Below are 27,935 nucleotides of genomic sequence, written 5' to 3' on the forward strand. Positions count from 1 at the left end.
TTGGGCTCCACGCAAATCTACTCGTGCTCTCCGACGGAAAAGGATATATGGAATCGCGAAGTCATGTACTAACGGGTGCGATCATACCAGCACTAATGCACCGGATCCCATCAGAACTCCGCAGTTAAGCGTGCTTGGGCGAGAGTAGTACTAGGATGGGTGACCTCCGGGAAGTCCTCGTGTTGCACCCCTTTTTATTTTTTTTTCTTCATTTTGAAAACGCGTCTCATCTTTAAAACCCCATAACTTTTTAACCGTGAGGAACTACGCCGCCCACAGCACCATTTCGGAAAGCCCCCAAAACCATCTAGGTCAGTGAATAGGCCTGGCCATTTTTCGAGCCCAAATTCAGCCGTTTAGAGCCTCAAACAGGCTGCCGAATGTTACGGGCTGTGAACGAGATGCGATTCGCTGTTTCCGGGTGCTTTTGCAGTTTACTACATCAAATTTCATACATTTTGATGCATGGAAAAAGTCAAAAAAAAAAAAAAAACTTGTGGGCTCCACGCAAATCTACTCGTGCTCTCCGACGAAAAGGATATATGGAATCGCGAGTCATGTACTAACGGGTGCGATCATACCAGCACTAATGCACCGGATCCCATCAGAACTCCGCAGTTAAGCGTGCTTGGGCGAGAGTAGTACTAGGATGGGTGACCTCCCGGGAAGTCCTCGTGTTGCACCCCTTTTTATTTTTTTTTCTTCATTTTGAAACGCGTCTCATCTTTAAAACCCCATAACTTTTTAACCGTGAGGAACTACGCCGCCCACAGCACCATTTCGGAAAGCCCCCAAAACCATCTAGGTCAGTGAATAGGCCTGGCCATTTTTCGAGCCCAAATTCAGCCGTTTAGAGCCTCAAACAGGCTGCCGAATGTTACGGGCTGTGAACGAGATGCGATTCGCTGTTTCCGGGTGCTTTTGCAGTTTACTACATCAAATTTCATACATTTTGATGCATGGAAAAAGTCAAAAAAAAAAAAAAACTTGTGGGCTCCACGCAAATCTACTCGTGCTCTCCGACGAAAAGGATATATGGAATCGCGAGTCATGTACTAACGGGTGCGATCATACCAGCACTAATGCACCGGATCCCATCAGAACTCCGCAGTTAAGCGTGCTTGGGCGAGAGTAGTACTAGGATGGGTGACCTCCCGGGAAGTCCTCGTGTTGCACCCCTTTTTATTTTTTTTCTTCATTTTGAAACGCGTCTCATCTTTAAAACCCCATAACTTTTTAACCGTGAGGAACTACGCCGCCCACAGCACCATTTCGGAAAGCCCCCAAAACCATCTAGGTCAGTGAATAGGCCTGGCCATTTTTCGAGCCCAAATTCAGCCGTTTAGAGCCTCAAACAGGCTGCCGAATGTTACGGGCTGTGAACGAGATGCGATTCGCTGTTTCCGGGTGCTTTTGCAGTTTACTACATCAAATTTCATACATTTTGATGCATGGAAAAAGTCAAAAAAAAAAAAAAAACTTGTGGGCTCCACGCAAATCTACTCGTGCTCTCCGACGAAAAGGATATATGGAATCGCGAGTCATGTACTAACGGGTGCGATCATACCAGCACTAATGCACCGGATCCCATCAGAACTCCGCAGTTAAGCGTGCTTGGGCGAGAGTAGTACTAGGATGGGTGACCTCCCGGGAAGTCCTCGTGTTGCACCCCTTTTTATTTTTTTTTCTTCATTTTGAAACGCGTCTCATCTTTAAAACCCCATAACTTTTTAACCGTGAGGAACTACGCCGCCCACAGCACCATTTCGGAAAGCCCCCAAAACCATCTAGGTCAGTGAATAGGCCTGGCCATTTTTCGAGCCCAAATTCAGCCGTTTAGAGCCTCAAACAGGCTGCCGAATGTTACGGGCTGTGAACGAGATGCGATTCGCTGTTTCCGGGTGCTTTTGCAGTTTACTACATCAAATTTCATACATTTTGATGCATGGAAAAAGTCAAAAAAAAAAAAAACTTGTGGGCTCCACGCAAATCTACTCGTGCTCTCCGACGAAAAGGATATATGGAATCGCGAGTCATGTACTAACGGGTGCGATCATACCAGCACTAATGCACCGGATCCCATCAGAACTCCGCAGTTAAGCGTGCTTGGGCGAGAGTAGTACTAGGATGGGTGACCTCCCGGGAAGTCCTCGTGTTGCACCCCTTTTTATTTTTTTTTCTTCATTTTGAAACGCGTCTCATCTTTAAAACCCCATAACTTTTTAACCGTGAGGAACTACGCCGCCCACAGCACCATTTCGGAAAGCCCCCAAAACCATCTAGGTCAGTGAATAGGCCTGGCCATTTTTCGAGCCCAAATTCAGCCGTTTAGAGCCTCAAACAGGCTGCCGAATGTTACGGGCTGTGAACGAGATGCGATTCGCTGTTTCCGGGTGCTTTTGCAGTTTACTACATCAAATTTCATACATTTTGATGCATGGAAAAAGTCAAAAAAAAAAAAAAACTTGTGGGCTCCACGCAAATCTACTCGTGCTCTCCGACGAAAAGGATATATGGAATCGCGAGTCATGTACTAACGGGTGCGATCATACCAGCACTAATGCACCGGATCCCATCAGAACTCCGCAGTTAAGCGTGCTTGGGCGAGAGTAGTACTAGGATGGGTGACCTCCCGGGAAGTCCTCGTGTTGCACCCCTTTTTATTTTTTTTTCTTCATTTTGAAACGCGTCTCATCTTTAAAACCCCATAACTTTTTAACCGTGAGGAACTACGCCGCCCACAGCACCATTTCGGAAAGCCCCCAAAACCATCTAGGTCAGTGAATAGGCCTGGCCATTTTTCGAGCCCAAATTCAGCCGTTTAGAGCCTCAAACAGGCTGCCGAATGTTACGGGCTGTGAACGAGATGCGATTCGCTGTTTCCGGGTGCTTTTGCAGTTTACTACATCAAATTTCATACATTTTGATGCATGGAAAAAGTCAAAAAAAAAAAAAAAACTTGTGGGCTCCACGCAAATCTACTCGTGCTCTCCGACGAAAAGGATATATGGAATCGCGAGTCATGTACTAACGGGTGCGATCATACCAGCACTAATGCACCGGATCCCATCAGAACTCCGCAGTTAAGCGTGCTTGGGCGAGAGTAGTACTAGGATGGGTGACCTCCCGGGAAGTCCTCGTGTTGCACCCCTTTTTATTTTTTTTTCTTCATTTTGAAACGCGTCTCATCTTTAAAACCCCATAACTTTTTAACCGTGAGGAACTACGCCGCCCACAGCACCATTTCGGAAAGCCCCCAAAACCATCTAGGTCAGTGAATAGGCCTGGCCATTTTTCGAGCCCAAATTCAGCCGTTTAGAGCCTCAAACAGGCTGCCGAATGTTACGGGCTGTGAACGAGATGCGATTCGCTGTTTCCGGGTGCTTTTGCAGTTTACTACATCAAATTTCATACATTTTGATGCATGGAAAAAGTCAAAAAAAAAAAAAAAACTTGTGGGCTCCACGCAAATCTACTCGTGCTCTCCGACGAAAAGGATATATGGAATCGCGAGTCATGTACTAACGGGTGCGATCATACCAGCACTAATGCACCGGATCCCATCAGAACTCCGCAGTTAAGCGTGCTTGGGCGAGAGTAGTACTAGGATGGGTGACCTCCCGGGAAGTCCTCGTGTTGCACCCCTTTTTATTTTTTTTTCTTCATTTTGAAACGCGTCTCATCTTTAAAACCCCATAACTTTTTAACCGTGAGGAACTACGCCGCCCACAGCACCATTTCGGAAAGCCCCCAAAACCATCTAGGTCAGTGAATAGGCCTGGCCATTTTTCGAGCCCAAATTCAGCCGTTTAGAGCCTCAAACAGGCTGCCGAATGTTACGGGCTGTGAACGAGATGCGATTCGCTGTTTCCGGGTGCTTTTGCAGTTTACTACATCAAATTTCATACATTTTGATGCATGGAAAAAGTCAAAAAAAAAAAAAAAACTTGTGGGCTCCACGCAAATCTACTCGTGCTCTCCGACGAAAAGGATATATGGAATCGCGAGTCATGTACTAACGGGTGCGATCATACCAGCACTAATGCACCGGATCCCATCAGAACTCCGCAGTTAAGCGTGCTTGGGCGAGAGTAGTACTAGGATGGGTGACCTCCCGGGAAGTCCTCGTGTTGCACCCCTTTTTATTTTTTTTTCTTCATTTTGAAACGCGTCTCATCTTTAAAACCCCATAACTTTTTAACCGTGAGGAACTACGCCGCCCACAGCACCATTTCGGAAAGCCCCCAAAACCATCTAGGTCAGTGAATAGGCCTGGCCATTTTTCGAGCCCAAATTCAGCCGTTTAGAGCCTCAAACAGGCTGCCGAATGTTACGGGCTGTGAACGAGATGCGATTCGCTGTTTCCGGGTGCTTTTGCAGTTTACTACATCAAATTTCATACATTTTGATGCATGGAAAAAGTCAAAAAAAAAAAAAAACTTGTGGGCTCCACGCAAATCTACTCGTGCTCTCCGACGAAAAGGATATATGGAATCGCGAGTCATGTACTAACGGGTGCGATCATACCAGCACTAATGCACCGGATCCCATCAGAACTCCGCAGTTAAGCGTGCTTGGGCGAGAGTAGTACTAGGATGGGTGACCTCCCGGGAAGTCCTCGTGTTGCACCCCTTTTTATTTTTTTTTCTTCATTTTGAAACGCGTCTCATCTTTAAAACCCCATAACTTTTTAACCGTGAGGAACTACGCCGCCCACAGCACCATTTCGGAAAGCCCCCAAAACCATCTAGGTCAGTGAATAGGCCTGGCCATTTTTCGAGCCCAAATTCAGCCGTTTAGAGCCTCAAACAGGCTGCCGAATGTTACGGGCTGTGAACGAGATGCGATTCGCTGTTTCCGGGTGCTTTTGCAGTTTACTACATCAAATTTCATACATTTTGATGCATGGAAAAAGTCAAAAAAAAAAAAAAAACTTGTGGGCTCCACGCAAATCTACTCGTGCTCTCCGACGAAAAGGATATATGGAATCGCGAGTCATGTACTAACGGGTGCGATCATACCAGCACTAATGCACCGGATCCCATCAGAACTCCGCAGTTAAGCGTGCTTGGGCGAGAGTAGTACTAGGATGGGTGACCTCCCGGGAAGTCCTCGTGTTGCACCCCTTTTTATTTTTTTTTCTTCATTTTGAAACGCGTCTCATCTTTAAAACCCCATAACTTTTTAACCGTGAGGAACTACGCCGCCCACAGCACCATTTCGGAAAGCCCCCAAAACCATCTAGGTCAGTGAATAGGCCTGGCCATTTTTCGAGCCCAAATTCAGCCGTTTAGAGCCTCAAACAGGCTGCCGAATGTTACGGGCTGTGAACGAGATGCGATTCGCTGTTTCCGGGTGCTTTTGCAGTTTACTACATCAAATTTCATACATTTTGATGCATGGAAAAAGTCAAAAAAAAAAAAAAACTTGTGGGCTCCACGCAAATCTACTCGTGCTCTCCGACGAAAAGGATATATGGAATCGCGAGTCATGTACTAACGGGTGCGATCATACCAGCACTAATGCACCGGATCCCATCAGAACTCCGCAGTTAAGCGTGCTTGGGCGAGAGTAGTACTAGGATGGGTGACCTCCCGGGAAGTCCTCGTGTTGCACCCCTTTTTATTTTTTTTTCTTCATTTTGAAACGCGTCTCATCTTTAAAACCCCATAACTTTTTAACCGTGAGGAACTACGCCGCCCACAGCACCATTTCGGAAAGCCCCCAAAACCATCTAGGTCAGTGAATAGGCCTGGCCATTTTTCGAGCCCAAATTCAGCCGTTTAGAGCCTCAAACAGGCTGCCGAATGTTACGGGCTGTGAACGAGATGCGATTCGCTGTTTCCGGGTGCTTTTGCAGTTTACTACATCAAATTTCATACATTTTGATGCATGGAAAAAGTCAAAAAAAAAAAAAACTTGTGGGCTCCACGCAAATCTACTCGTGCTCTCCGACGAAAAGGATATATGGAATCGCGAGTCATGTACTAACGGGTGCGATCATACCAGCACTAATGCACCGGATCCCATCAGAACTCCGCAGTTAAGCGTGCTTGGGCGAGAGTAGTACTAGGATGGGTGACCTCCCGGGAAGTCCTCGTGTTGCACCCCTTTTTATTTTTTTTTCTTCATTTTGAAACGCGTCTCATCTTTAAAACCCCATAACTTTTTAACCGTGAGGAACTACGCCGCCCACAGCACCATTTCGGAAAGCCCCCAAAACCATCTAGGTCAGTGAATAGGCCTGGCCATTTTTCGAGCCCAAATTCAGCCGTTTAGAGCCTCAAACAGGCTGCCGAATGTTACGGGCTGTGAACGAGATGCGATTCGCTGTTTCCGGGTGCTTTTGCAGTTTACTACATCAAATTTCATACATTTTGATGCATGGAAAAAGTCAAAAAAAAAAAAAAAACTTGTGGGCTCCACGCAAATCTACTCGTGCTCTCCGACGAAAAGGATATATGGAATCGCGAGTCATGTACTAACGGGTGCGATCATACCAGCACTAATGCACCGGATCCCATCAGAACTCCGCAGTTAAGCGTGCTTGGGCGAGAGTAGTACTAGGATGGGTGACCTCCCGGGAAGTCCTCGTGTTGCACCCCTTTTTATTTTTTTTTCTTCATTTTGAAACGCGTCTCATCTTTAAAACCCCATAACTTTTTAACCGTGAGGAACTACGCCGCCCACAGCACCATTTCGGAAAGCCCCCAAAACCATCTAGGTCAGTGAATAGGCCTGGCCATTTTTCGAGCCCAAATTCAGCCGTTTAGAGCCTCAAACAGGCTGCCGAATGTTACGGGCTGTGAACGAGATGCGATTCGCTGTTTCCGGGTGCTTTTGCAGTTTACTACATCAAATTTCATACATTTTGATGCATGGAAAAAGTCAAAAAAAAAAAAAAACTTGTGGGCTCCACGCAAATCTACTCGTGCTCTCCGACGAAAAGGATATATGGAATCGCGAGTCATGTACTAACGGGTGCGATCATACCAGCACTAATGCACCGGATCCCATCAGAACTCCGCAGTTAAGCGTGCTTGGGCGAGAGTAGTACTAGGATGGGTGACCTCCCGGGAAGTCCTCGTGTTGCACCCCTTTTTATTTTTTTTTTTCATTTTGAAACGCGTCTCATCTTTAAAACCCCATAACTTTTTAACCGTGAGGAACTACGCCGCCCACAGCACCATTTCGGAAAGCCCCCAAAACCATCTAGGTCAGTGAATAGGCCTGGCCATTTTTCGAGCCCAAATTCAGCCGTTTAGAGCCTCAAACAGGCTGCCGAATGTTACGGGCTGTGAACGAGATGCGATTCGCTGTTTCCGGGTGCTTTTGCAGTTTACTACATCAAATTTCATACATTTTGATGCATGGAAAAAGTCAAAAAAAAAAAAAAACTTGTGGGCTCCACGCAAATCTACTCGTGCTCTCCGACGAAAAGGATATATGGAATCGCGAGTCATGTACTAACGGGTGCGATCATACCAGCACTAATGCACCGGATCCCATCAGAACTCCGCAGTTAAGCGTGCTTGGGCGAGAGTAGTACTAGGATGGGTGACCTCCCGGGAAGTCCTCGTGTTGCACCCCTTTTTATTTTTTTTTCTTCATTTTGAAACGCGTCTCATCTTTAAAACCCCATAACTTTTTAACCGTGAGGAACTACGCCGCCCACAGCACCATTTCGGAAAGCCCCCAAAACCATCTAGGTCAGTGAATAGGCCTGGCCATTTTTCGAGCCCAAATTCAGCCGTTTAGAGCCTCAAACAGGCTGCCGAATGTTACGGGCTGTGAACGAGATGCGATTCGCTGTTTCCGGGTGCTTTTGCAGTTTACTACATCAAATTTCATACATTTTGATGCATGGAAAAAGTCAAAAAAAAAAAAAAAACTTGTGGGCTCCACGCAAATCTACTCGTGCTCTCCGACGAAAAGGATATATGGAATCGCGAGTCATGTACTAACGGGTGCGATCATACCAGCACTAATGCACCGGATCCCATCAGAACTCCGCAGTTAAGCGTGCTTGGGCGAGAGTAGTACTAGGATGGGTGACCTCCCGGGAAGTCCTCGTGTTGCACCCCTTTTTATTTTTTTTTCTTCATTTTGAAACGCGTCTCATCTTTAAAACCCCATAACTTTTTAACCGTGAGGAACTACGCCGCCCACAGCACCATTTCGGAAAGCCCCCAAAACCATCTAGGTCAGTGAATAGGCCTGGCCATTTTTCGAGCCCAAATTCAGCCGTTTAGAGCCTCAAACAGGCTGCCGAATGTTACGGGCTGTGAACGAGATGCGATTCGCTGTTTCCGGGTGCTTTTGCAGTTTACTACATCAAATTTCATACATTTTGATGCATGGAAAAAGTCAAAAAAAAAAAAAAACTTGTGGGCTCCACGCAAATCTACTCGTGCTCTCCGACGAAAAGGATATATGGAATCGCGAGTCATGTACTAACGGGTGCGATCATACCAGCACTAATGCACCGGATCCCATCAGAACTCCGCAGTTAAGCGTGCTTGGGCGAGAGTAGTACTAGGATGGGTGACCTCCCGGGAAGTCCTCGTGTTGCACCCCTTTTTATTTTTTTTTCTTCATTTTGAAACGCGTCTCATCTTTAAAACCCCATAACTTTTTAACCGTGAGGAACTACGCCGCCCACAGCACCATTTCGGAAAGCCCCCAAAACCATCTAGGTCAGTGAATAGGCCTGGCCATTTTTCGAGCCCAAATTCAGCCGTTTAGAGCCTCAAACAGGCTGCCGAATGTTACGGGCTGTGAACGAGATGCGATTCGCTGTTTCCGGGTGCTTTTGCAGTTTACTACATCAAATTTCATACATTTTGATGCATGGAAAAAGTCAAAAAAAAAAAAAAACTTGTGGGCTCCACGCAAATCTACTCGTGCTCTCCGACGAAAAGGATATATGGAATCGCGAGTCATGTACTAACGGGTGCGATCATACCAGCACTAATGCACCGGATCCCATCAGAACTCCGCAGTTAAGCGTGCTTGGGCGAGAGTAGTACTAGGATGGGTGACCTCCCGGGAAGTCCTCGTGTTGCACCCCTTTTTATTTTTTTTTCTTCATTTTGAAACGCGTCTCATCTTTAAAACCCCATAACTTTTTAACCGTGAGGAACTACGCCGCCCACAGCACCATTTCGGAAAGCCCCCAAAACCATCTAGGTCAGTGAATAGGCCTGGCCATTTTTCGAGCCCAAATTCAGCCGTTTAGAGCCTCAAACAGGCTGCCGAATGTTACGGGCTGTGAACGAGATGCGATTCGCTGTTTCCGGGTGCTTTTGCAGTTTACTACATCAAATTTCATACATTTTGATGCATGGAAAAAGTCAAAAAAAAAAAAAAACTTGTGGGCTCCACGCAAATCTACTCGTGCTCTCCGACGAAAAGGATATATGGAATCGCGAGTCATGTACTAACGGGTGCGATCATACCAGCACTAATGCACCGGATCCCATCAGAACTCCGCAGTTAAGCGTGCTTGGGCGAGAGTAGTACTAGGATGGGTGACCTCCCGGGAAGTCCTCGTGTTGCACCCCTTTTTATTTTTTTTTCTTCATTTTGAAACGCGTCTCATCTTTAAAACCCCATAACTTTTTAACCGTGAGGAACTACGCCGCCCACAGCACCATTTCGGAAAGCCCCCAAAACCATCTAGGTCAGTGAATAGGCCTGGCCATTTTTCGAGCCCAAATTCAGCCGTTTAGAGCCTCAAACAGGCTGCCGAATGTTACGGGCTGTGAACGAGATGCGATTCGCTGTTTCCGGGTGCTTTTGCAGTTTACTACATCAAATTTCATACATTTTGATGCATGGAAAAAGTCAAAAAAAAAAAAAAACTTGTGGGCTCCACGCAAATCTACTCGTGCTCTCCGACGAAAAGGATATATGGAATCGCGAGTCATGTACTAACGGGTGCGATCATACCAGCACTAATGCACCGGATCCCATCAGAACTCCGCAGTTAAGCGTGCTTGGGCGAGAGTAGTACTAGGATGGGTGACCTCCCGGGAAGTCCTCGTGTTGCACCCCTTTTTATTTTTTTTTCTTCATTTTGAAACGCGTCTCATCTTTAAAACCCCATAACTTTTTAACCGTGAGGAACTACGCCGCCCACAGCACCATTTCGGAAAGCCCCCAAAACCATCTAGGTCAGTGAATAGGCCTGGCCATTTTTCGAGCCCAAATTCAGCCGTTTAGAGCCTCAAACAGGCTGCCGAATGTTACGGGCTGTGAACGAGATGCGATTCGCTGTTTCCGGGTGCTTTTGCAGTTTACTACATCAAATTTCATACATTTTGATGCATGGAAAAAGTCAAAAAAAAAAAAAAACTTGTGGGCTCCACGCAAATCTACTCGTGCTCTCCGACGAAAAGGATATATGGAATCGCGAGTCATGTACTAACGGGTGCGATCATACCAGCACTAATGCACCGGATCCCATCAGAACTCCGCAGTTAAGCGTGCTTGGGCGAGAGTAGTACTAGGATGGGTGACCTCCCGGGAAGTCCTCGTGTTGCACCCCTTTTTATTTTTTTTTCTTCATTTTGAAACGCGTCTCATCTTTAAAACCCCATAACTTTTTAACCGTGAGGAACTACGCCGCCCACAGCACCATTTCGGAAAGCCCCCAAAACCATCTAGGTCAGTGAATAGGCCTGGCCATTTTTCGAGCCCAAATTCAGCCGTTTAGAGCCTCAAACAGGCTGCCGAATGTTACGGGCTGTGAACGAGATGCGATTCGCTGTTTCCGGGTGCTTTTGCAGTTTACTACATCAAATTTCATACATTTTGATGCATGGAAAAAGTCAAAAAAAAAAAAAAACTTGTGGGCTCCACGCAAATCTACTCGTGCTCTCCGACGAAAAGGATATATGGAATCGCGAGTCATGTACTAACGGGTGCGATCATACCAGCACTAATGCACCGGATCCCATCAGAACTCCGCAGTTAAGCGTGCTTGGGCGAGAGTAGTACTAGGATGGGTGACCTCCCGGGAAGTCCTCGTGTTGCACCCCTTTTTATTTTTTTTTCTTCATTTTGAAACGCGTCTCATCTTTAAAACCCCATAACTTTTTAACCGTGAGGAACTACGCCGCCCACAGCACCATTTCGGAAAGCCCCCAAAACCATCTAGGTCAGTGAATAGGCCTGGCCATTTTTCGAGCCCAAATTCAGCCGTTTAGAGCCTCAAACAGGCTGCCGAATGTTACGGGCTGTGAACGAGATGCGATTCGCTGTTTCCGGGTGCTTTTGCAGTTTACTACATCAAATTTCATACATTTTGATGCATGGAAAAAGTCAAAAAAAAAAAAAAAACTTGTGGGCTCCACGCAAATCTACTCGTGCTCTCCGACGAAAAGGATATATGGAATCGCGAGTCATGTACTAACGGGTGCGATCATACCAGCACTAATGCACCGGATCCCATCAGAACTCCGCAGTTAAGCGTGCTTGGGCGAGAGTAGTACTAGGATGGGTGACCTCCCGGGAAGTCCTCGTGTTGCACCCCTTTTTATTTTTTTTTCTTCATTTTGAAACGCGTCTCATCTTTAAAACCCCATAACTTTTTAACCGTGAGGAACTACGCCGCCCACAGCACCATTTCGGAAAGCCCCCAAAACCATCTAGGTCAGTGAATAGGCCTGGCCATTTTTCGAGCCCAAATTCAGCCGTTTAGAGCCTCAAACAGGCTGCCGAATGTTACGGGCTGTGAACGAGATGCGATTCGCTGTTTCCGGGTGCTTTTGCAGTTTACTACATCAAATTTCATACATTTTGATGCATGGAAAAAGTCAAAAAAAAAAAAAAACTTGTGGGCTCCACGCAAATCTACTCGTGCTCTCCGACGAAAAGGATATATGGAATCGCGAGTCATGTACTAACGGGTGCGATCATACCAGCACTAATGCACCGGATCCCATCAGAACTCCGCAGTTAAGCGTGCTTGGGCGAGAGTAGTACTAGGATGGGTGACCTCCCGGGAAGTCCTCGTGTTGCACCCCTTTTTATTTTTTTTTCTTCATTTTGAAACGCGTCTCATCTTTAAAACCCCATAACTTTTTAACCGTGAGGAACTACGCCGCCCACAGCACCATTTCGGAAAGCCCCCAAAACCATCTAGGTCAGTGAATAGGCCTGGCCATTTTTCGAGCCCAAATTCAGCCGTTTAGAGCCTCAAACAGGCTGCCGAATGTTACGGGCTGTGAACGAGATGCGATTCGCTGTTTCCGGGTGCTTTTGCAGTTTACTACATCAAATTTCATACATTTTGATGCATGGAAAAAGTCAAAAAAAAAAAAAAACTTGTGGGCTCCACGCAAATCTACTCGTGCTCTCCGACGAAAAGGATATATGGAATCGCGAGTCATGTACTAACGGGTGCGATCATACCAGCACTAATGCACCGGATCCCATCAGAACTCCGCAGTTAAGCGTGCTTGGGCGAGAGTAGTACTAGGATGGGTGACCTCCCGGGAAGTCCTCGTGTTGCACCCCTTTTTATTTTTTTTTCTTCATTTTGAAACGCGTCTCATCTTTAAAACCCCATAACTTTTTAACCGTGAGGAACTACGCCGCCCACAGCACCATTTCGGAAAGCCCCCAAAACCATCTAGGTCAGTGAATAGGCCTGGCCATTTTTCGAGCCCAAATTCAGCCGTTTAGAGCCTCAAACAGGCTGCCGAATGTTACGGGCTGTGAACGAGATGCGATTCGCTGTTTCCGGGTGCTTTTGCAGTTTACTACATCAAATTTCATACATTTTGATGCATGGAAAAAGTCAAAAAAAAAAAAAAAACTTGTGGGCTCCACGCAAATCTACTCGTGCTCTCCGACGAAAAGGATATATGGAATCGCGAGTCATGTACTAACGGGTGCGATCATACCAGCACTAATGCACCGGATCCCATCAGAACTCCGCAGTTAAGCGTGCTTGGGCGAGAGTAGTACTAGGATGGGTGACCTCCCGGGAAGTCCTCGTGTTGCACCCCTTTTTATTTTTTTTTCTTCATTTTGAAACGCGTCTCATCTTTAAAACCCCATAACTTTTTAACCGTGAGGAACTACGCCGCCCACAGCACCATTTCGGAAAGCCCCCAAAACCATCTAGGTCAGTGAATAGGCCTGGCCATTTTTCGAGCCCAAATTCAGCCGTTTAGAGCCTCAAACAGGCTGCCGAATGTTACGGGCTGTGAACGAGATGCGATTCGCTGTTTCCGGGTGCTTTTGCAGTTTACTACATCAAATTTCATACATTTTGATGCATGGAAAAAGTCAAAAAAAAAAAAAAACTTGTGGGCTCCACGCAAATCTACTCGTGCTCTCCGACGAAAAGGATATATGGAATCGCGAGTCATGTACTAACGGGTGCGATCATACCAGCACTAATGCACCGGATCCCATCAGAACTCCGCAGTTAAGCGTGCTTGGGCGAGAGTAGTACTAGGATGGGTGACCTCCCGGGAAGTCCTCGTGTTGCACCCCTTTTTATTTTTTTTTCTTCATTTTGAAACGCGTCTCATCTTTAAAACCCCATAACTTTTTAACCGTGAGGAACTACGCCGCCCACAGCACCATTTCGGAAAGCCCCCAAAACCATCTAGGTCAGTGAATAGGCCTGGCCATTTTTCGAGCCCAAATTCAGCCGTTTAGAGCCTCAAACAGGCTGCCGAATGTTACGGGCTGTGAACGAGATGCGATTCGCTGTTTCCGGGTGCTTTTGCAGTTTACTACATCAAATTTCATACATTTTGATGCATGGAAAAAGTCAAAAAAAAAAAAAAACTTGTGGGCTCCACGCAAATCTACTCGTGCTCTCCGACGAAAAGGATATATGGAATCGCGAGTCATGTACTAACGGGTGCGATCATACCAGCACTAATGCACCGGATCCCATCAGAACTCCGCAGTTAAGCGTGCTTGGGCGAGAGTAGTACTAGGATGGGTGACCTCCCGGGAAGTCCTCGTGTTGCACCCCTTTTTATTTTTTTTTCTTCATTTTGAAACGCGTCTCATCTTTAAAACCCCATAACTTTTTAACCGTGAGGAACTACGCCGCCCACAGCACCATTTCGGAAAGCCCCCAAAACCATCTAGGTCAGTGAATAGGCCTGGCCATTTTTCGAGCCCAAATTCAGCCGTTTAGAGCCTCAAACAGGCTGCCGAATGTTACGGGCTGTGAACGAGATGCGATTCGCTGTTTCCGGGTGCTTTTGCAGTTTACTACATCAAATTTCATACATTTTGATGCATGGAAAAAGTCAAAAAAAAAAAAAAACTTGTGGGCTCCACGCAAATCTACTCGTGCTCTCCGACGAAAAGGATATATGGAATCGCGAGTCATGTACTAACGGGTGCGATCATACCAGCACTAATGCACCGGATCCCATCAGAACTCCGCAGTTAAGCGTGCTTGGGCGAGAGTAGTACTAGGATGGGTGACCTCCCGGGAAGTCCTCGTGTTGCACCCCTTTTTATTTTTTTTTCTTCATTTTGAAACGCGTCTCATCTTTAAAACCCCATAACTTTTTAACCGTGAGGAACTACGCCGCCCACAGCACCATTTCGGAAAGCCCCCAAAACCATCTAGGTCAGTGAATAGGCCTGGCCATTTTTCGAGCCCAAATTCAGCCGTTTAGAGCCTCAAACAGGCTGCCGAATGTTACGGGCTGTGAACGAGATGCGATTCGCTGTTTCCGGGTGCTTTTGCAGTTTACTACATCAAATTTCATACATTTTGATGCATGGAAAAAGTCAAAAAAAAAAAAAAAACTTGTGGGCTCCACGCAAATCTACTCGTGCTCTCCGACGAAAAGGATATATGGAATCGCGAGTCATGTACTAACGGGTGCGATCATACCAGCACTAATGCACCGGATCCCATCAGAACTCCGCAGTTAAGCGTGCTTGGGCGAGAGTAGTACTAGGATGGGTGACCTCCCGGGAAGTCCTCGTGTTGCACCCCTTTTTATTTTTTTTTCTTCATTTTGAAACGCGTCTCATCTTTAAAACCCCATAACTTTTTAACCGTGAGGAACTACGCCGCCCACAGCACCATTTCGGAAAGCCCCCAAAACCATCTAGGTCAGTGAATAGGCCTGGCCATTTTTCGAGCCCAAATTCAGCCGTTTAGAGCCTCAAACAGGCTGCCGAATGTTACGGGCTGTGAACGAGATGCGATTCGCTGTTTCCGGGTGCTTTTGCAGTTTACTACATCAAATTTCATACATTTTGATGCATGGAAAAAGTCAAAAAAAAAAAAAAAACTTGTGGGCTCCACGCAAATCTACTCGTGCTCTCCGACGAAAAGGATATATGGAATCGCGAGTCATGTACTAACGGGTGCGATCATACCAGCACTAATGCACCGGATCCCATCAGAACTCCGCAGTTAAGCGTGCTTGGGCGAGAGTAGTACTAGGATGGGTGACCTCCCGGGAAGTCCTCGTGTTGCACCCCTTTTTATTTTTTTTTCTTCATTTTGAAACGCGTCTCATCTTTAAAACCCCATAACTTTTTAACCGTGAGGAACTACGCCGCCCACAGCACCATTTCGGAAAGCCCCCAAAACCATCTAGGTCAGTGAATAGGCCTGGCCATTTTTCGAGCCCAAATTCAGCCGTTTAGAGCCTCAAACAGGCTGCCGAATGTTACGGGCTGTGAACGAGATGCGATTCGCTGTTTCCGGGTGCTTTTGCAGTTTACTACATCAAATTTCATACATTTTGATGCATGGAAAAAGTCAAAAAAAAAAAAAAACTTGTGGGCTCCACGCAAATCTACTCGTGCTCTCCGACGAAAAGGATATATGGAATCGCGAGTCATGTACTAACGGGTGCGATCATACCAGCACTAATGCACCGGATCCCATCAGAACTCCGCAGTTAAGCGTGCTTGGGCGAGAGTAGTACTAGGATGGGTGACCTCCCGGGAAGTCCTCGTGTTGCACCCCTTTTTATTTTTTTTTCTTCATTTTGAAACGCGTCTCATCTTTAAAACCCCATAACTTTTTAACCGTGAGGAACTACGCCGCCCACAGCACCATTTCGGAAAGCCCCCAAAACCATCTAGGTCAGTGAATAGGCCTGGCCATTTTTCGAGCCCAAATTCAGCCGTTTAGAGCCTCAAACAGGCTGCCGAATGTTACGGGCTGTGAACGAGATGCGATTCGCTGTTTCCGGGTGCTTTTGCAGTTTACTACATCAAATTTCATACATTTTGATGCATGGAAAAAGTCAAAAAAAAAAAAAAACTTGTGGGCTCCACGCAAATCTACTCGTGCTCTCCGACGAAAAGGATATATGGAATCGCGAGTCATGTACTAACGGGTGCGATCATACCAGCACTAATGCACCGGATCCCATCAGAACTCCGCAGTTAAGCGTGCTTGGGCGAGAGTAGTACTAGGATGGGTGACCTCCCGGGAAGTCCTCGTGTTGCACCCCTTTTTATTTTTTTTTCTTCATTTTGAAACGCGTCTCATCTTTAAAACCCCATAACTTTTTAACCGTGAGGAACTACGCCGCCCACAGCACCATTTCGGAAAGCCCCCAAAACCATCTAGGTCAGTGAATAGGCCTGGCCATTTTTCGAGCCCAAATTCAGCCGTTTAGAGCCTCAAACAGGCTGCCGAATGTTACGGGCTGTGAACGAGATGCGATTCGCTGTTTCCGGGTGCTTTTGCAGTTTACTACATCAAATTTCATACATTTTGATGCATGGAAAAAGTCAAAAAAAAAAAAAAACTTGTGGGCTCCACGCAAATCTACTCGTGCTCTCCGACGAAAAGGATATATGGAATCGCGAGTCATGTACTAACGGGTGCGATCATACCAGCACTAATGCACCGGATCCCATCAGAACTCCGCAGTTAAGCGTGCTTGGGCGAGAGTAGTACTAGGATGGGTGACCTCCCGGGAAGTCCTCGTGTTGCACCCCTTTTTATTTTTTTTTCTTCATTTTGAAACGCGTCTCATCTTTAAAACCCCATAACTTTTTAACCGTGAGGAACTACGCCGCCCACAGCACCATTTCGGAAAGCCCCCAAAACCATCTAGGTCAGTGAATAGGCCTGGCCATTTTTCGAGCCCAAATTCAGCCGTTTAGAGCCTCAAACAGGCTGCCGAATGTTACGGGCTGTGAACGAGATGCGATTCGCTGTTTCCGGGTGCTTTTGCAGTTTACTACATCAAATTTCATACATTTTGATGCATGGAAAAAGTCAAAAAAAAAAAAAAACTTGTGGGCTCCACGCAAATCTACTCGTGCTCTCCGACGAAAAGGATATATGGAATCGCGAGTCATGTACTAACGGGTGCGATCATACCAGCACTAATGCACCGGATCCCATCAGAACTCCGCAGTTAAGCGTGCTTGGGCGAGAGTAGTACTAGGATGGGTGACCTCCCGGGAAGTCCTCGTGTTGCACCCCTTTTTATTTTTTTTTCTTCATTTTGAAACGCGTCTCATCTTTAAAACCCCATAACTTTTTAACCGTGAGGAACTACGCCGCCCACAGCACCATTTCGGAAAGCCCCCAAAACCATCTAGGTCAGTGAATAGGCCTGGCCATTTTTCGAGCCCAAATTCAGCCGTTTAGAGCCTCAAACAGGCTGCCGAATGTTACGGGCTGTGAACGAGATGCGATTCGCTGTTTCCGGGTGCTTTTGCAGTTTACTACATCAAATTTCATACATTTTGATGCATGGAAAAAGTCAAAAAAAAAAAAAAACTTGTGGGCTCCACGCAAATCTACTCGTGCTCTCCGACGAAAAGGATATATGGAATCGCGAGTCATGTACTAACGGGTGCGATCATACCAGCACTAATGCACCGGATCCCATCAGAACTCCGCAGTTAAGCGTGCTTGGGCGAGAGTAGTACTAGGATGGGTGACCTCCCGGGAAGTCCTCGTGTTGCACCCCTTTTTATTTTTTTTTCTTCATTTTGAAACGCGTCTCATCTTTAAAACCCCATAACTTTTTAACCGTGAGGAACTACGCCGCCCACAGCACCATTTCGGAAAGCCCCCAAAACCATCTAGGTCAGTGAATAGGCCTGGCCATTTTTCGAGCCCAAATTCAGCCGTTTAGAGCCTCAAACAGGCTGCCGAATGTTACGGGCTGTGAACGAGATGCGATTCGCTGTTTCCGGGTGCTTTTGCAGTTTACTACATCAAATTTCATACATTTTGATGCATGGAAAAAGTCAAAAAAAAAAAAAAACTTGTGGGCTCCACGCAAATCTACTCGTGCTCTCCGACGAAAAGGATATATGGAATCGCGAGTCATGTACTAACGGGTGCGATCATACCAGCACTAATGCACCGGATCCCATCAGAACTCCGCAGTTAAGCGTGCTTGGGCGAGAGTAGTACTAGGATGGGTGACCTCCCGGGAAGTCCTCGTGTTGCACCCCTTTTTATTTTTTTTTCTTCATTTTGAAACGCGTCTCATCTTTAAAACCCCATAACTTTTTAACCGTGAGGAACTACGCCGCCCACAGCACCATTTCGGAAAGCCCCCAAAACCATCTAGGTCAGTGAATAGGCCTGGCCATTTTTCGAGCCCAAATTCAGCCGTTTAGAGCCTCAAACAGGCTGCCGAATGTTACGGGCTGTGAACGAGATGCGATTCGCTGTTTCCGGGTGCTTTTGCAGTTTACTACATCAAATTTCATACATTTTGATGCATGGAAAAAGTCAAAAAAAAAAAAAAACTTGTGGGCTCCACGCAAATCTACTCGTGCTCTCCGACGAAAAGGATATATGGAATCGCGAGTCATGTACTAACGGGTGCGATCATACCAGCACTAATGCACCGGATCCCATCAGAACTCCGCAGTTAAGCGTGCTTGGGCGAGAGTAGTACTAGGATGGGTGACCTCCCGGGAAGTCCTCGTGTTGCACCCCTTTTTATTTTTTTTTCTTCATTTTGAAACGCGTCTCATCTTTAAAACCCCATAACTTTTTAACCGTGAGGAACTACGCCGCCCACAGCACCATTTCGGAAAGCCCCCAAAACCATCTAGGTCAGTGAATAGGCCTGGCCATTTTTCGAGCCCAAATTCAGCCGTTTAGAGCCTCAAACAGGCTGCCGAATGTTACGGGCTGTGAACGAGATGCGATTCGCTGTTTCCGGGTGCTTTTGCAGTTTACTACATCAAATTTCATACATTTTGATGCATGGAAAAAGTCAAAAAAAAAAAAAACTTGTGGGCTCCACGCAAATCTACTCGTGCTCTCCGACGAAAAGGATATATGGAATCGCGAGTCATGTACTAACGGGTGCGATCATACCAGCACTAATGCACCGGATCCCATCAGAACTCCGCAGTTAAGCGTGCTTGGGCGAGAGTAGTACTAGGATGGGTGACCTCCCGGGAAGTCCTCGTGTTGCACCCCTTTTTATTTTTTTTTCTTCATTTTGAAACGCGTCTCATCTTTAAAACCCCATAACTTTTTAACCGTGAGGAACTACGCCGCCCACAGCACCATTTCGGAAAGCCCCCAAAACCATCTAGGTCAGTGAATAGGCCTGGCCATTTTTCGAGCCCAAATTCAGCCGTTTAGAGCCTCAAACAGGCTGCCGAATGTTACGGGCTGTGAACGAGATGCGATTCGCTGTTTCCGGGTGCTTTTGCAGTTTACTACATCAAATTTCATACATTTTGATGCATGGAAAAAGTCAAAAAAAAAAAAAAACTTGTGGGCTCCACGCAAATCTACTCGTGCTCTCCGACGAAAAGGATATATGGAATCGCGAGTCATGTACTAACGGGTGCGATCATACCAGCACTAATGCACCGGATCCCATCAGAACTCCGCAGTTAAGCGTGCTTGGGCGAGAGTAGTACTAGGATGGGTGACCTCCCGGGAAGTCCTCGTGTTGCACCCCTTTTTATTTTTTTTTCTTCATTTTGAAACGCGTCTCATCTTTAAAACCCCATAACTTTTTAACCGTGAGGAACTACGCCGCCCACAGCACCATTTCGGAAAGCCCCCAAAACCATCTAGGTCAGTGAATAGGCCTGGCCATTTTTCGAGCCCAAATTCAGCCGTTTAGAGCCTCAAACAGGCTGCCGAATGTTACGGGCTGTGAACGAGATGCGATTCGCTGTTTCCGGGTGCTTTTGCAGTTTACTACATCAAATTTCATACATTTTGATGCATGGAAAAAGTCAAAAAAAAAAAAAAAACTTGTGGGCTCCACGCAAATCTACTCGTGCTCTCCGACGAAAAGGATATATGGAATCGCGAGTCATGTACTAACGGGTGCGATCATACCAGCACTAATGCACCGGATCCCATCAGAACTCCGCAGTTAAGCGTGCTTGGGCGAGAGTAGTACTAGGATGGGTGACCTCCCGGGAAGTCCTCGTGTTGCACCCCTTTTTATTTTTTTTTCTTCATTTTGAAACGCGTCTCATCTTTAAAACCCCATAACTTTTTAACCGTGAGGAACTACGCCGCCCACAGCACCATTTCGGAAAGCCCCCAAAACCATCTAGGTCAGTGAATAGGCCTGGCCATTTTTCGAGCCCAAATTCAGCCGTTTAGAGCCTCAAACAGGCTGCCGAATGTTACGGGCTGTGAACGAGATGCGATTCGCTGTTTCCGGGTGCTTTTGCAGTTTACTACATCAAATTTCATACATTTTGATGCATGGAAAAAGTCAAAAAAAAAAAAAAAACTTGTGGGCTCCACGCAAATCTACTCGTGCTCTCCGACGAAAAGGATATATGGAATCGCGAGTCATGTACTAACGGGTGCGATCATACCAGCACTAATGCACCGGATCCCATCAGAACTCCGCAGTTAAGCGTGCTTGGGCGAGAGTAGTACTAGGATGGGTGACCTCCCGGGAAGTCCTCGTGTTGCACCCCTTTTTATTTTTTTTCTTCATTTTGAAACGCGTCTCATCTTTAAAACCCCATAACTTTTTAACCGTGAGGAACTACGCCGCCCACAGCACCATTTCGGAAAGCCCCCAAAACCATCTAGGTCAGTGAATAGGCCTGGCCATTTTTCGAGCCCAAATTCAGCCGTTTAGAGCCTCAAACAGGCTGCCGAATGTTACGGGCTGTGAACGAGATGCGATTCGCTGTTTCCGGGTGCTTTTGCAGTTTACTACATCAAATTTCATACATTTTGATGCATGGAAAAAGTCAAAAAAAAAAAAAAAACTTGTGGGCTCCACGCAAATCTACTCGTGCTCTCCGACGAAAAGGATATATGGAATCGCGAGTCATGTACTAACGGGTGCGATCATACCAGCACTAATGCACCGGATCCCATCAGAACTCCGCAGTTAAGCGTGCTTGGGCGAGAGTAGTACTAGGATGGGTGACCTCCCGGGAAGTCCTCGTGTTGCACCCCTTTTTATTTTTTTTTCTTCATTTTGAAACGCGTCTCATCTTTAAAACCCCATAACTTTTTAACCGTGAGGAACTACGCCGCCCACAGCACCATTTCGGAAAGCCCCCAAAACCATCTAGGTCAGTGAATAGGCCTGGCCATTTTTCGAGCCCAAATTCAGCCGTTTAGAGCCTCAAACAGGCTGCCGAATGTTACGGGCTGTGAACGAGATGCGATTCGCTGTTTCCGGGTGCTTTTGCAGTTTACTACATCAAATTTCATACATTTTGATGCATGGAAAAAGTCAAAAAAAAAAAAAAACTTGTGGGCTCCACGCAAATCTACTCGTGCTCTCCGACGAAAAGGATATATGGAATCGCGAGTCATGTACTAACGGGTGCGATCATACCAGCACTAATGCACCGGATCCCATCAGAACTCCGCAGTTAAGCGTGCTTGGGCGAGAGTAGTACTAGGATGGGTGACCTCCCGGGAAGTCCTCGTGTTGCACCCCTTTTTATTTTTTTTTCTTCATTTTGAAACGCGTCTCATCTTTAAAACCCCATAACTTTTTAACCGTGAGGAACTACGCCGCCCACAGCACCATTTCGGAAAGCCCCAAAACCATCTAGGTCAGTGAATAGGCCTGGCCATTTTTCGAGCCCAAATTCAGCCGTTTAGAGCCTCAAACAGGCTGCCGAATGTTACGGGCTGTGAACGAGATGCGATCCGCTGTTTCCGGGTGCTTTTGCAGTTTACTACATCAAATTTCATACATTTTGATGCATGGAAAAAGTCAAAAAAAAAAAAAAAACTTCTGGGCTCCACGCAAATCTACTCGTGCTCTCCGACGAAAAGGATATATGGAATCGCGAGTCATGTACTAACGGGTGCGATCATACCAGCACTAATGCACCGGATCCCATCAGAACTCCGCAGTTAAGCGTGCTTGGGCGAGAGTAGTACTAGGATGGGTGACCTCCCGGGAAGTCCTCGTGTTGCACCCCTTTTTATTTTTTTTTCTTCATTTTGAAACGCGTCTCATCTTTAAAACCCCATAACTTTTTAACCGTGAGGAACTACGCCGCCCACAGCACCATTTCGGAAAGCCCCCAAAACCATCTAGGTCAGTGAATAGGCCTGGCCATTTTTCGAGCCCAAATTCAGCCGTTTAGAGCCTCAAACAGGCTGCCGAATGTTACGGGCTGTGAACGAGATGCGATCCGCTGTTTCCGGGTGCTTTTGCAGTTTACTACATCAAATTTCATACATTTTGATGCATGGAAAAAGTCAAAAAAAAAAAAAAACTTGTGGGCTCCACGCAAATCTACTCGTGCTCTCCGACGAAAAGGATATATGGAATCGCGAGTCATGTACTAACGGGTGCGATCATACCAGCACTAATGCACCGGATCCCATCAGAACTCCGCAGTTAAGCGTGCTTGGGCGAGAGTAGTACTAGGATGGGTGACCTCCCGGGAAGTCCTCGTGTTGCACCCCTTTTTATTTTTTTTTCTTCATTTTGAAACGCGTCTCATCTTTAAAACCCCATAACTTTTTAACCGTGAGGAACTACGCCGCCCACAGCACCATTTCGGAAAGCCCCCAAAACCATCTAGGTCAGTGAATAGGCCTGGCCATTTTTCGAGCCCAAATTCAGCCGTTTAGAGCCTCAAACAGGCTGCCGAATGTTACGGGCTGTGAACGAGATGCGATTCGCTGTTTCCGGGTGCTTTTGCAGTTTACTACATCAAATTTCATACATTTTGATGCATGGAAAAAGTCAAAAAAAAAAAAAAACTTCTGGGCTCCACGCAAATCTACTCGTGCTCTCCGACGAAAAGGATATATGGAATCGCGAGTCATGTACTAACGGGTGCGATCATACCAGCACTAATGCACCGGATCCCATCAGAACTCCGCAGTTAAGCGTGCTTGGGCGAGAGTAGTACTAGGATGGGTGACCTCCCGGGAAGTCCTCGTGTTGCACCCCTTTTTATTTTTTTTTCTTCATTTTGAAACGCGTCTCATCTTTAAAACCCCATAACTTTTTAACCGTGAGGAACTACGCCGCCCACAGCACCATTTCGGAAAGCCCCCAAAACCATCTAGGTCAGTGAATAGGCCTGGCCATTTTTCGAGCCCAAATTCAGCCGTTTAGAGCCTCAAACAGGCTGGCCGAATGTTACGGGCTGTGAACGAGATGCGATCGCTGTTTCCGGGTGCTTTTGCAGTTTACTACATCAAATTTCATACATTTTTGATGCATGGAAAAAGTCAAAAAAAAAAAAAAAAACTTCTGGGCTCCACGCAAATCTACTCGTGCTCTCCGACGAAAAGGATATATGGAATCGCGAGTCATGTACTAACGGGTGCGATCATACCAGCACTAATGCACCGGATCCCATCAGAACTCCGCAGTTAAGCGTGCTTGGCGAGAGTAGTACTAGGATGGTGACCTCCGGGAAGTCCTCGTGTTGCACCCCTTTTTATTTTTTTTTCTTCATTTTGAAACGCGTCTCATCTTTAAAACCCCATAACTTTTTAACCGTGAGGAACTACGCCGCCCCACAGCACCATTTCGGAAAGCCCCCAAAACCATCTAGGTCAGTGAATAGGCCTGGCCATTTTTCGAGCCCAAATTCAGCCGTTTAGAGCCTCAAACAGGCTGCCCAATGTTACGGGCTGTGAACGAGATGCGATCGCTGTTTCCGGGTGCTTTTGCAGTTTACTACATCAAATTTCATACATTTTGATGCATGGAAAAAGTCAAAAAAAAAAAAAAAAACTTCTGGGCTCCACGCAAATCTACTCGTGCTCTCCGACGAAAAGGATATATGGAATCGCGAGTCATGTACTAACGGGTGCGATCATACCAGCACTAATGCACCGGATCCCATCAGAACTCCGCAGTTAAGCGTGCTTGGGCGGAGTAGTACTAGGATGGGTGACCTCCCGGGAAGTCCTCGTGTTGCACCCCTTTTTATTTTTTTTCTTCATTTTGAAACGCGTCTCATCTTTAAAACCCCATAACTTTTTAACCGTGAGGAACTACGCCGCCCACAGCACCATTTCGGAAAGCCCCAAAACCATCTAGGTCAGTGAATAGGCCTGGCCATTTTTCGAGCCCAAATTCAGCCGTTTAGAGCCTCAAACAGGCTGCGAATGTTACGGGCTGTGAACGAGATGCGATCCGCTGTTTCCGGGTGCTTTTGCAGTTTACTACATCAAATTTCATACATTTTGATGCATGGAAAAAGTCAAAAAAAAAAAAAACTTCTGGGCTCCACGCAAATCTACTCGTGCTCTCCGACGAAAAGGATATATGGAATCGCGAGTCATGTACTAACGGGTGCGATCATACCAGCACTAATGCACCGGATCCCATCAGAACTCCGCAGTTAAGCGTGCTTGGGCGAGAGTAGTACTAGGATGGGTGACCTCCCGGGAAGTCCTCGTGTTGCACCCTTTTTTATTTTTTTTCTTCATTTTGAAACGCGTCTCATCTTTAAAACCCCATAACTTTTTAACCGTGAGGAACTACGCCGCCCACAGCACCATTTCGGAAAGCCCCAAAACCATCTAGGTCAGTGAATAGGCCTGGCCATTTTTCGAGCCCAAATTCAGCCGTTTAGAGCCTCAAACAGGCTGCCGAATGTTACGGGCTGTGAACGAGATGCGATCCGCTGTTTCCGGGTGCTTTTGCAGTTTACTACATCAAATTTCATACATTTTGATGCATGGAAAAAGTCAAAAAAAAAAAAAAACTTCTGGGCTCCACGCAAATCTACTCGTGCTCTCCGACGAAAAGGATATATGGAATCGCGAGTCATGTACTAACGGGTGCGATCATACCAGCACTAATGCACCGGATCCCATCAGAACTCCGCAGTTAAGCGTGCTTGGGCGAGAGTAGTACTAGGATGGGTGACCTCCCGGGAAGTCCTCGTGTTGCACCCCTTTTTATTTTTTTTTCTTCATTTTGAAACGCGTCTCATCTTTAAAACCCCATAACTTTTTAACCGTGAGGAACTACGCCGCCCACAGCACCATTTCGGAAAGCCCCAAAACCATCTAGGTCAGTGAATAGGCCTGGCCATTTTTCGAGCCCAAATTCAGCCGTTTAGAGCCTCAAACAGGCTGCCGAATGTTACGGGCTGTGAACGAGATGCGAATCGCTGTTTCCGGGTGCTTTTGCAGTTTACTACATCAAATTTCATACATTTTGATGCATGGAAAAAGTCAAAAAAAAAAAAAAAACTTCTGGGCTCCACGCAAATCTACTCGTGCTCTCCGACGAAAAGGATATATGGAATCGCGAGTCATGTACTAACGGGTGCGATCATACCAGCACTAATGCACCGGATCCCATCAGAACTCCGCAGTTAAGCGTGCTTGGGCGAGAGTAGTACTAGGATGGGTGACCTCCCGGGAAGTCCTCGTGTTGCACCCCTTTTTATTTTTTTTTCTTCATTTTGAAACGCGTCTCATCTTTAAAACCCCATAACTTTTTTAACCGTGAGGAACTACGCCGCCCACAGCACCATTTCGGAAAGCCCCCAAAACCATCTAGGTCAGTGAATAGGCCTGGCCATTTTTCGAGCCCAAATTCAGCCGTTTAGAGCCTCAAACAGGCTGCCGAATGTTACGGGCTGTGAACGAGATGCGATTCGCTGTTTCCGGGTGCTTTTGCAGTTTACTACATCAAATTTCATACATTTTGATGCATGGAAAAAGTCAAAAAAAAAAAAAAAACTTCTGGGCTCCACGCAAATCTACTCGTGCTCTCCGACGAAAAGGATATATGGAATCGCGAGTCATGTACTAACGGGTGCGATCATACCAGCACTAATGCACCGGATCCCATCAGAACTCCGCAGTTAAGCGTGCTTGGGCGAGAGTAGTACTAGGATGGGTGACCTCCCGGGAAGTCCTCGTGTTGCACCCCTTTTTATTTTTTTTTTCTTCATTTTGAAACGCGTCTCATCTTTAAAACCCCATAACTTTTTAACCGTGAGGAACTACGCACCATTTCGGAAAGCCCCCAAAACCATCTAGGTCAGTGAATAGGCCTGGCCATTTTTCGAGCCCAAATTCAGCCGTTTAGAGCCTCAAACAGGCTGCCGAATGTTACGGGCTGTGAACGAGATGCGATTCGCTGTTTCCGGGTGCTTTTGCAGTTTACTACATCAAATTTCATACATTTTTGATGCATGGAAAAAGTCAAAAAAAAAAAAAAAACTTCTGGGCTCCACGCAAATCTACTCGTGCTCTCCGACGAAAAGGATATATGGAATCGCGAGTCATGTACTAACGGGTGCGATCATACCAGCACTAATGCACCGGATCCCATCAGAACTCCGCAGTTAAGCGTGCTTGGGCGAGAGTAGTACTAGGATGGGTGACCTCCCGGGAAGTCCTCGTGTTGCACCCCTTTTTATTTTTTTTTCTTCATTTTGAAACGCGTCTCATCTTTAAAACCCCATAACTTTTTAACCGTGAGGAACTACGCCGCCCACAGCACCATTTCGGAAAGCCCCCAAAACCATCTAGGTCAGTGAATAGGCCTGGCCATTTTTCGAGCCCAAATTCAGCCGTTTAGAGCCTCAAACAGGCTGCCCGAATGTTACGGGCTGTGAACGAGATGCGATTCGCTGTTTCCGGGTGCTTTTGCAGTTTACTACATCAAATTTCATACATTTTGATGCATGGAAAAAGTCAAAAAAAAAAAAAAAACTTCTGGGCTCCACGCAAATCTACTCGTGCTCTCCGACGAAAAGGATATATGGAATCGCGAGTCATGTACTAACGGGTGCGATCATACCAGCACTAATGCACCGGATCCCATCAGAACTCCGCAGTTAAGCGTGCTTGGGCGAGAGTAGTACTAGGATGGGTGACCTCCCGGGAAGTCCTCGTGTTGCACCCCTTATTTTTTTTTCTTCATTTTGAAACGCGTCTCATCTTTAAAACCCCATAACTTTTTAACCGTGAGGAACTACGCCGCCCACAGCACCATTTCGGAAAGCCCCAAAACCATCTAGGTCAGTGAATAGCCTGGCCATTTTTCGAGCCCAAATTCAGCCGTTTAGAGCCTCAAACAGGCTGCCGAATGTTACGGGCTGTGAACGAGATGCGATCCGCTGTTTCCGGGTGCTTTTGCAGTTTACTACATCAAATTTCATACATTTTGATGCATGGAAAAAGTCAAAAAAAAAAAAAAAACTTCTGGGCTCCACGCAAATCTACTCGTGCTCTCCGACGAAAAGGATATATGGAATCGCGAGTCATGTACTAACGGGTGCGATCATACCAGCACTAATGCACCGGATCCCATCAGAACTCCGCAGTTAAGCGTGCTTGGGCGGAGAGAGTGAAGTACTAGGATGGGTGACCTCCCGGGAAGTCCTCGTGTTTGCACCCCTTTTTATTTTTTTTTCTTCATTTTGAAACGCGTCTCATCTTTAAAACCCCATAACTTTTTTAACCGTGAGGAACTACCGCAGCCCACAGCACCATTTCGGGAAAGCCCCCAAAAACCATCTAGGTCAGTGAA

General features: G+C 46.4%; 56 non-coding genes and 1 pseudogene across 56 annotated transcripts; all 57 read left to right on the forward strand.

Annotated features, from left to right (window-relative positions):
- The first annotated feature begins 73 nt into the window (after nt 1-73).
- LOC130503340 (5S ribosomal RNA) lies at nt 74-191 on the forward strand. The gene has a single exon (XR_008940748.1). It is a non-coding gene; the product is annotated as a 5S ribosomal RNA (ribosomal RNA).
- Nucleotides 192-567: 376 nt separating this feature from the next.
- LOC130503336 (5S ribosomal RNA) lies at nt 568-686 on the forward strand. Its single transcript, XR_008940744.1, has one exon. It is a non-coding gene; the product is annotated as a 5S ribosomal RNA (ribosomal RNA).
- Nucleotides 687-1,060: 374 nt separating this feature from the next.
- Nucleotides 1,061-1,179, forward strand: LOC130503355 (5S ribosomal RNA). The gene has a single exon (XR_008940761.1). It is a non-coding gene; the product is annotated as a 5S ribosomal RNA (ribosomal RNA).
- A 374-nt stretch (nt 1,180-1,553) lies between these two features.
- On the forward strand, nt 1,554-1,672 carry LOC130503366 (5S ribosomal RNA). The gene has a single exon (XR_008940773.1). It is a non-coding gene; the product is annotated as a 5S ribosomal RNA (ribosomal RNA).
- Nucleotides 1,673-2,045: 373 nt separating this feature from the next.
- LOC130503377 (5S ribosomal RNA) lies at nt 2,046-2,164 on the forward strand. The gene has a single exon (XR_008940784.1). It is a non-coding gene; the product is annotated as a 5S ribosomal RNA (ribosomal RNA).
- A 374-nt stretch (nt 2,165-2,538) lies between these two features.
- LOC130503388 (5S ribosomal RNA) lies at nt 2,539-2,657 on the forward strand. Its single transcript, XR_008940795.1, has one exon. It is a non-coding gene; the product is annotated as a 5S ribosomal RNA (ribosomal RNA).
- Nucleotides 2,658-3,032: 375 nt separating this feature from the next.
- LOC130503342 (5S ribosomal RNA) lies at nt 3,033-3,151 on the forward strand. Its single transcript, XR_008940750.1, has one exon. It is a non-coding gene; the product is annotated as a 5S ribosomal RNA (ribosomal RNA).
- Nucleotides 3,152-3,526: 375 nt separating this feature from the next.
- On the forward strand, nt 3,527-3,645 carry LOC130503345 (5S ribosomal RNA). The gene has a single exon (XR_008940752.1). It is a non-coding gene; the product is annotated as a 5S ribosomal RNA (ribosomal RNA).
- Nucleotides 3,646-4,020: 375 nt separating this feature from the next.
- Nucleotides 4,021-4,139, forward strand: LOC130503346 (5S ribosomal RNA). Its single transcript, XR_008940753.1, has one exon. It is a non-coding gene; the product is annotated as a 5S ribosomal RNA (ribosomal RNA).
- Nucleotides 4,140-4,513: 374 nt separating this feature from the next.
- On the forward strand, nt 4,514-4,632 carry LOC130503347 (5S ribosomal RNA). Its single transcript, XR_008940754.1, has one exon. It is a non-coding gene; the product is annotated as a 5S ribosomal RNA (ribosomal RNA).
- Nucleotides 4,633-5,007: 375 nt separating this feature from the next.
- On the forward strand, nt 5,008-5,126 carry LOC130503348 (5S ribosomal RNA). Its single transcript, XR_008940755.1, has one exon. It is a non-coding gene; the product is annotated as a 5S ribosomal RNA (ribosomal RNA).
- Nucleotides 5,127-5,500: 374 nt separating this feature from the next.
- LOC130503349 (5S ribosomal RNA) lies at nt 5,501-5,619 on the forward strand. The gene has a single exon (XR_008940756.1). It is a non-coding gene; the product is annotated as a 5S ribosomal RNA (ribosomal RNA).
- Nucleotides 5,620-5,992: 373 nt separating this feature from the next.
- On the forward strand, nt 5,993-6,111 carry LOC130503350 (5S ribosomal RNA). The gene has a single exon (XR_008940757.1). It is a non-coding gene; the product is annotated as a 5S ribosomal RNA (ribosomal RNA).
- Nucleotides 6,112-6,486: 375 nt separating this feature from the next.
- LOC130503351 (5S ribosomal RNA) lies at nt 6,487-6,605 on the forward strand. Its single transcript, XR_008940758.1, has one exon. It is a non-coding gene; the product is annotated as a 5S ribosomal RNA (ribosomal RNA).
- Nucleotides 6,606-6,979: 374 nt separating this feature from the next.
- LOC130503352 (5S ribosomal RNA) lies at nt 6,980-7,098 on the forward strand. Its single transcript, XR_008940759.1, has one exon. It is a non-coding gene; the product is annotated as a 5S ribosomal RNA (ribosomal RNA).
- Nucleotides 7,099-7,471: 373 nt separating this feature from the next.
- Nucleotides 7,472-7,590, forward strand: LOC130503353 (5S ribosomal RNA). Its single transcript, XR_008940760.1, has one exon. It is a non-coding gene; the product is annotated as a 5S ribosomal RNA (ribosomal RNA).
- Nucleotides 7,591-7,965: 375 nt separating this feature from the next.
- Nucleotides 7,966-8,084, forward strand: LOC130503356 (5S ribosomal RNA). The gene has a single exon (XR_008940762.1). It is a non-coding gene; the product is annotated as a 5S ribosomal RNA (ribosomal RNA).
- A 374-nt stretch (nt 8,085-8,458) lies between these two features.
- Nucleotides 8,459-8,577, forward strand: LOC130503357 (5S ribosomal RNA). Its single transcript, XR_008940763.1, has one exon. It is a non-coding gene; the product is annotated as a 5S ribosomal RNA (ribosomal RNA).
- A 374-nt stretch (nt 8,578-8,951) lies between these two features.
- Nucleotides 8,952-9,070, forward strand: LOC130503358 (5S ribosomal RNA). The gene has a single exon (XR_008940764.1). It is a non-coding gene; the product is annotated as a 5S ribosomal RNA (ribosomal RNA).
- A 374-nt stretch (nt 9,071-9,444) lies between these two features.
- LOC130503359 (5S ribosomal RNA) lies at nt 9,445-9,563 on the forward strand. The gene has a single exon (XR_008940766.1). It is a non-coding gene; the product is annotated as a 5S ribosomal RNA (ribosomal RNA).
- A 374-nt stretch (nt 9,564-9,937) lies between these two features.
- On the forward strand, nt 9,938-10,056 carry LOC130503360 (5S ribosomal RNA). The gene has a single exon (XR_008940767.1). It is a non-coding gene; the product is annotated as a 5S ribosomal RNA (ribosomal RNA).
- Nucleotides 10,057-10,430: 374 nt separating this feature from the next.
- LOC130503361 (5S ribosomal RNA) lies at nt 10,431-10,549 on the forward strand. The gene has a single exon (XR_008940768.1). It is a non-coding gene; the product is annotated as a 5S ribosomal RNA (ribosomal RNA).
- Nucleotides 10,550-10,923: 374 nt separating this feature from the next.
- On the forward strand, nt 10,924-11,042 carry LOC130503362 (5S ribosomal RNA). Its single transcript, XR_008940769.1, has one exon. It is a non-coding gene; the product is annotated as a 5S ribosomal RNA (ribosomal RNA).
- Nucleotides 11,043-11,417: 375 nt separating this feature from the next.
- LOC130503363 (5S ribosomal RNA) lies at nt 11,418-11,536 on the forward strand. The gene has a single exon (XR_008940770.1). It is a non-coding gene; the product is annotated as a 5S ribosomal RNA (ribosomal RNA).
- A 374-nt stretch (nt 11,537-11,910) lies between these two features.
- Nucleotides 11,911-12,029, forward strand: LOC130503364 (5S ribosomal RNA). Its single transcript, XR_008940771.1, has one exon. It is a non-coding gene; the product is annotated as a 5S ribosomal RNA (ribosomal RNA).
- A 374-nt stretch (nt 12,030-12,403) lies between these two features.
- LOC130503365 (5S ribosomal RNA) lies at nt 12,404-12,522 on the forward strand. The gene has a single exon (XR_008940772.1). It is a non-coding gene; the product is annotated as a 5S ribosomal RNA (ribosomal RNA).
- Nucleotides 12,523-12,897: 375 nt separating this feature from the next.
- LOC130503367 (5S ribosomal RNA) lies at nt 12,898-13,016 on the forward strand. Its single transcript, XR_008940774.1, has one exon. It is a non-coding gene; the product is annotated as a 5S ribosomal RNA (ribosomal RNA).
- A 374-nt stretch (nt 13,017-13,390) lies between these two features.
- On the forward strand, nt 13,391-13,509 carry LOC130503368 (5S ribosomal RNA). Its single transcript, XR_008940775.1, has one exon. It is a non-coding gene; the product is annotated as a 5S ribosomal RNA (ribosomal RNA).
- A 374-nt stretch (nt 13,510-13,883) lies between these two features.
- Nucleotides 13,884-14,002, forward strand: LOC130503369 (5S ribosomal RNA). Its single transcript, XR_008940776.1, has one exon. It is a non-coding gene; the product is annotated as a 5S ribosomal RNA (ribosomal RNA).
- Nucleotides 14,003-14,376: 374 nt separating this feature from the next.
- LOC130503370 (5S ribosomal RNA) lies at nt 14,377-14,495 on the forward strand. Its single transcript, XR_008940777.1, has one exon. It is a non-coding gene; the product is annotated as a 5S ribosomal RNA (ribosomal RNA).
- A 375-nt stretch (nt 14,496-14,870) lies between these two features.
- Nucleotides 14,871-14,989, forward strand: LOC130503371 (5S ribosomal RNA). Its single transcript, XR_008940778.1, has one exon. It is a non-coding gene; the product is annotated as a 5S ribosomal RNA (ribosomal RNA).
- A 375-nt stretch (nt 14,990-15,364) lies between these two features.
- Nucleotides 15,365-15,483, forward strand: LOC130503372 (5S ribosomal RNA). The gene has a single exon (XR_008940779.1). It is a non-coding gene; the product is annotated as a 5S ribosomal RNA (ribosomal RNA).
- Nucleotides 15,484-15,857: 374 nt separating this feature from the next.
- LOC130503373 (5S ribosomal RNA) lies at nt 15,858-15,976 on the forward strand. Its single transcript, XR_008940780.1, has one exon. It is a non-coding gene; the product is annotated as a 5S ribosomal RNA (ribosomal RNA).
- Nucleotides 15,977-16,350: 374 nt separating this feature from the next.
- Nucleotides 16,351-16,469, forward strand: LOC130503374 (5S ribosomal RNA). Its single transcript, XR_008940781.1, has one exon. It is a non-coding gene; the product is annotated as a 5S ribosomal RNA (ribosomal RNA).
- Nucleotides 16,470-16,843: 374 nt separating this feature from the next.
- LOC130503375 (5S ribosomal RNA) lies at nt 16,844-16,962 on the forward strand. The gene has a single exon (XR_008940782.1). It is a non-coding gene; the product is annotated as a 5S ribosomal RNA (ribosomal RNA).
- Nucleotides 16,963-17,336: 374 nt separating this feature from the next.
- LOC130503376 (5S ribosomal RNA) lies at nt 17,337-17,455 on the forward strand. Its single transcript, XR_008940783.1, has one exon. It is a non-coding gene; the product is annotated as a 5S ribosomal RNA (ribosomal RNA).
- A 374-nt stretch (nt 17,456-17,829) lies between these two features.
- Nucleotides 17,830-17,948, forward strand: LOC130503378 (5S ribosomal RNA). Its single transcript, XR_008940785.1, has one exon. It is a non-coding gene; the product is annotated as a 5S ribosomal RNA (ribosomal RNA).
- Nucleotides 17,949-18,322: 374 nt separating this feature from the next.
- LOC130503379 (5S ribosomal RNA) lies at nt 18,323-18,441 on the forward strand. The gene has a single exon (XR_008940786.1). It is a non-coding gene; the product is annotated as a 5S ribosomal RNA (ribosomal RNA).
- A 374-nt stretch (nt 18,442-18,815) lies between these two features.
- LOC130503380 (5S ribosomal RNA) lies at nt 18,816-18,934 on the forward strand. The gene has a single exon (XR_008940787.1). It is a non-coding gene; the product is annotated as a 5S ribosomal RNA (ribosomal RNA).
- Nucleotides 18,935-19,307: 373 nt separating this feature from the next.
- LOC130503381 (5S ribosomal RNA) lies at nt 19,308-19,426 on the forward strand. The gene has a single exon (XR_008940788.1). It is a non-coding gene; the product is annotated as a 5S ribosomal RNA (ribosomal RNA).
- Nucleotides 19,427-19,800: 374 nt separating this feature from the next.
- Nucleotides 19,801-19,919, forward strand: LOC130503382 (5S ribosomal RNA). Its single transcript, XR_008940789.1, has one exon. It is a non-coding gene; the product is annotated as a 5S ribosomal RNA (ribosomal RNA).
- A 375-nt stretch (nt 19,920-20,294) lies between these two features.
- Nucleotides 20,295-20,413, forward strand: LOC130503383 (5S ribosomal RNA). The gene has a single exon (XR_008940790.1). It is a non-coding gene; the product is annotated as a 5S ribosomal RNA (ribosomal RNA).
- Nucleotides 20,414-20,788: 375 nt separating this feature from the next.
- LOC130503384 (5S ribosomal RNA) lies at nt 20,789-20,907 on the forward strand. Its single transcript, XR_008940791.1, has one exon. It is a non-coding gene; the product is annotated as a 5S ribosomal RNA (ribosomal RNA).
- A 374-nt stretch (nt 20,908-21,281) lies between these two features.
- On the forward strand, nt 21,282-21,400 carry LOC130503385 (5S ribosomal RNA). Its single transcript, XR_008940792.1, has one exon. It is a non-coding gene; the product is annotated as a 5S ribosomal RNA (ribosomal RNA).
- A 374-nt stretch (nt 21,401-21,774) lies between these two features.
- On the forward strand, nt 21,775-21,893 carry LOC130503386 (5S ribosomal RNA). Its single transcript, XR_008940793.1, has one exon. It is a non-coding gene; the product is annotated as a 5S ribosomal RNA (ribosomal RNA).
- A 374-nt stretch (nt 21,894-22,267) lies between these two features.
- LOC130503387 (5S ribosomal RNA) lies at nt 22,268-22,386 on the forward strand. The gene has a single exon (XR_008940794.1). It is a non-coding gene; the product is annotated as a 5S ribosomal RNA (ribosomal RNA).
- A 374-nt stretch (nt 22,387-22,760) lies between these two features.
- On the forward strand, nt 22,761-22,879 carry LOC130503389 (5S ribosomal RNA). Its single transcript, XR_008940796.1, has one exon. It is a non-coding gene; the product is annotated as a 5S ribosomal RNA (ribosomal RNA).
- Nucleotides 22,880-23,253: 374 nt separating this feature from the next.
- LOC130503390 (5S ribosomal RNA) lies at nt 23,254-23,372 on the forward strand. The gene has a single exon (XR_008940797.1). It is a non-coding gene; the product is annotated as a 5S ribosomal RNA (ribosomal RNA).
- Nucleotides 23,373-23,749: 377 nt separating this feature from the next.
- Nucleotides 23,750-23,865, forward strand: LOC130503344 (5S ribosomal RNA). Its single transcript, XR_008940751.1, has one exon. It is a non-coding gene; the product is annotated as a 5S ribosomal RNA (ribosomal RNA).
- Nucleotides 23,866-24,241: 376 nt separating this feature from the next.
- LOC130503341 (5S ribosomal RNA) lies at nt 24,242-24,359 on the forward strand. Its single transcript, XR_008940749.1, has one exon. It is a non-coding gene; the product is annotated as a 5S ribosomal RNA (ribosomal RNA).
- Nucleotides 24,360-24,729: 370 nt separating this feature from the next.
- LOC130503339 (5S ribosomal RNA) lies at nt 24,730-24,848 on the forward strand. The gene has a single exon (XR_008940747.1). It is a non-coding gene; the product is annotated as a 5S ribosomal RNA (ribosomal RNA).
- A 372-nt stretch (nt 24,849-25,220) lies between these two features.
- On the forward strand, nt 25,221-25,339 carry LOC130503391 (5S ribosomal RNA). Its single transcript, XR_008940798.1, has one exon. It is a non-coding gene; the product is annotated as a 5S ribosomal RNA (ribosomal RNA).
- A 374-nt stretch (nt 25,340-25,713) lies between these two features.
- LOC130503392 (5S ribosomal RNA) lies at nt 25,714-25,832 on the forward strand. The gene has a single exon (XR_008940799.1). It is a non-coding gene; the product is annotated as a 5S ribosomal RNA (ribosomal RNA).
- A 376-nt stretch (nt 25,833-26,208) lies between these two features.
- Nucleotides 26,209-26,327, forward strand: LOC130503393 (5S ribosomal RNA). Its single transcript, XR_008940800.1, has one exon. It is a non-coding gene; the product is annotated as a 5S ribosomal RNA (ribosomal RNA).
- Nucleotides 26,328-26,694: 367 nt separating this feature from the next.
- Nucleotides 26,695-26,813, forward strand: LOC130503337 (5S ribosomal RNA). The gene has a single exon (XR_008940745.1). It is a non-coding gene; the product is annotated as a 5S ribosomal RNA (ribosomal RNA).
- A 376-nt stretch (nt 26,814-27,189) lies between these two features.
- On the forward strand, nt 27,190-27,308 carry LOC130503338 (5S ribosomal RNA). Its single transcript, XR_008940746.1, has one exon. It is a non-coding gene; the product is annotated as a 5S ribosomal RNA (ribosomal RNA).
- A 370-nt stretch (nt 27,309-27,678) lies between these two features.
- On the forward strand, nt 27,679-27,803 carry LOC130503343 (5S ribosomal RNA; annotated as a pseudogene).
- Nucleotides 27,804-27,935: the final 132 nt, after the last annotated feature.

The sequence above is a fragment of the Raphanus sativus genome, unplaced genomic scaffold (assembly GCF_000801105.2).
Source record: "Raphanus sativus cultivar WK10039 unplaced genomic scaffold, ASM80110v3 Scaffold0930, whole genome shotgun sequence".
NCBI lineage: Eukaryota > Viridiplantae > Streptophyta > Magnoliopsida > Brassicales > Brassicaceae > Raphanus > Raphanus sativus.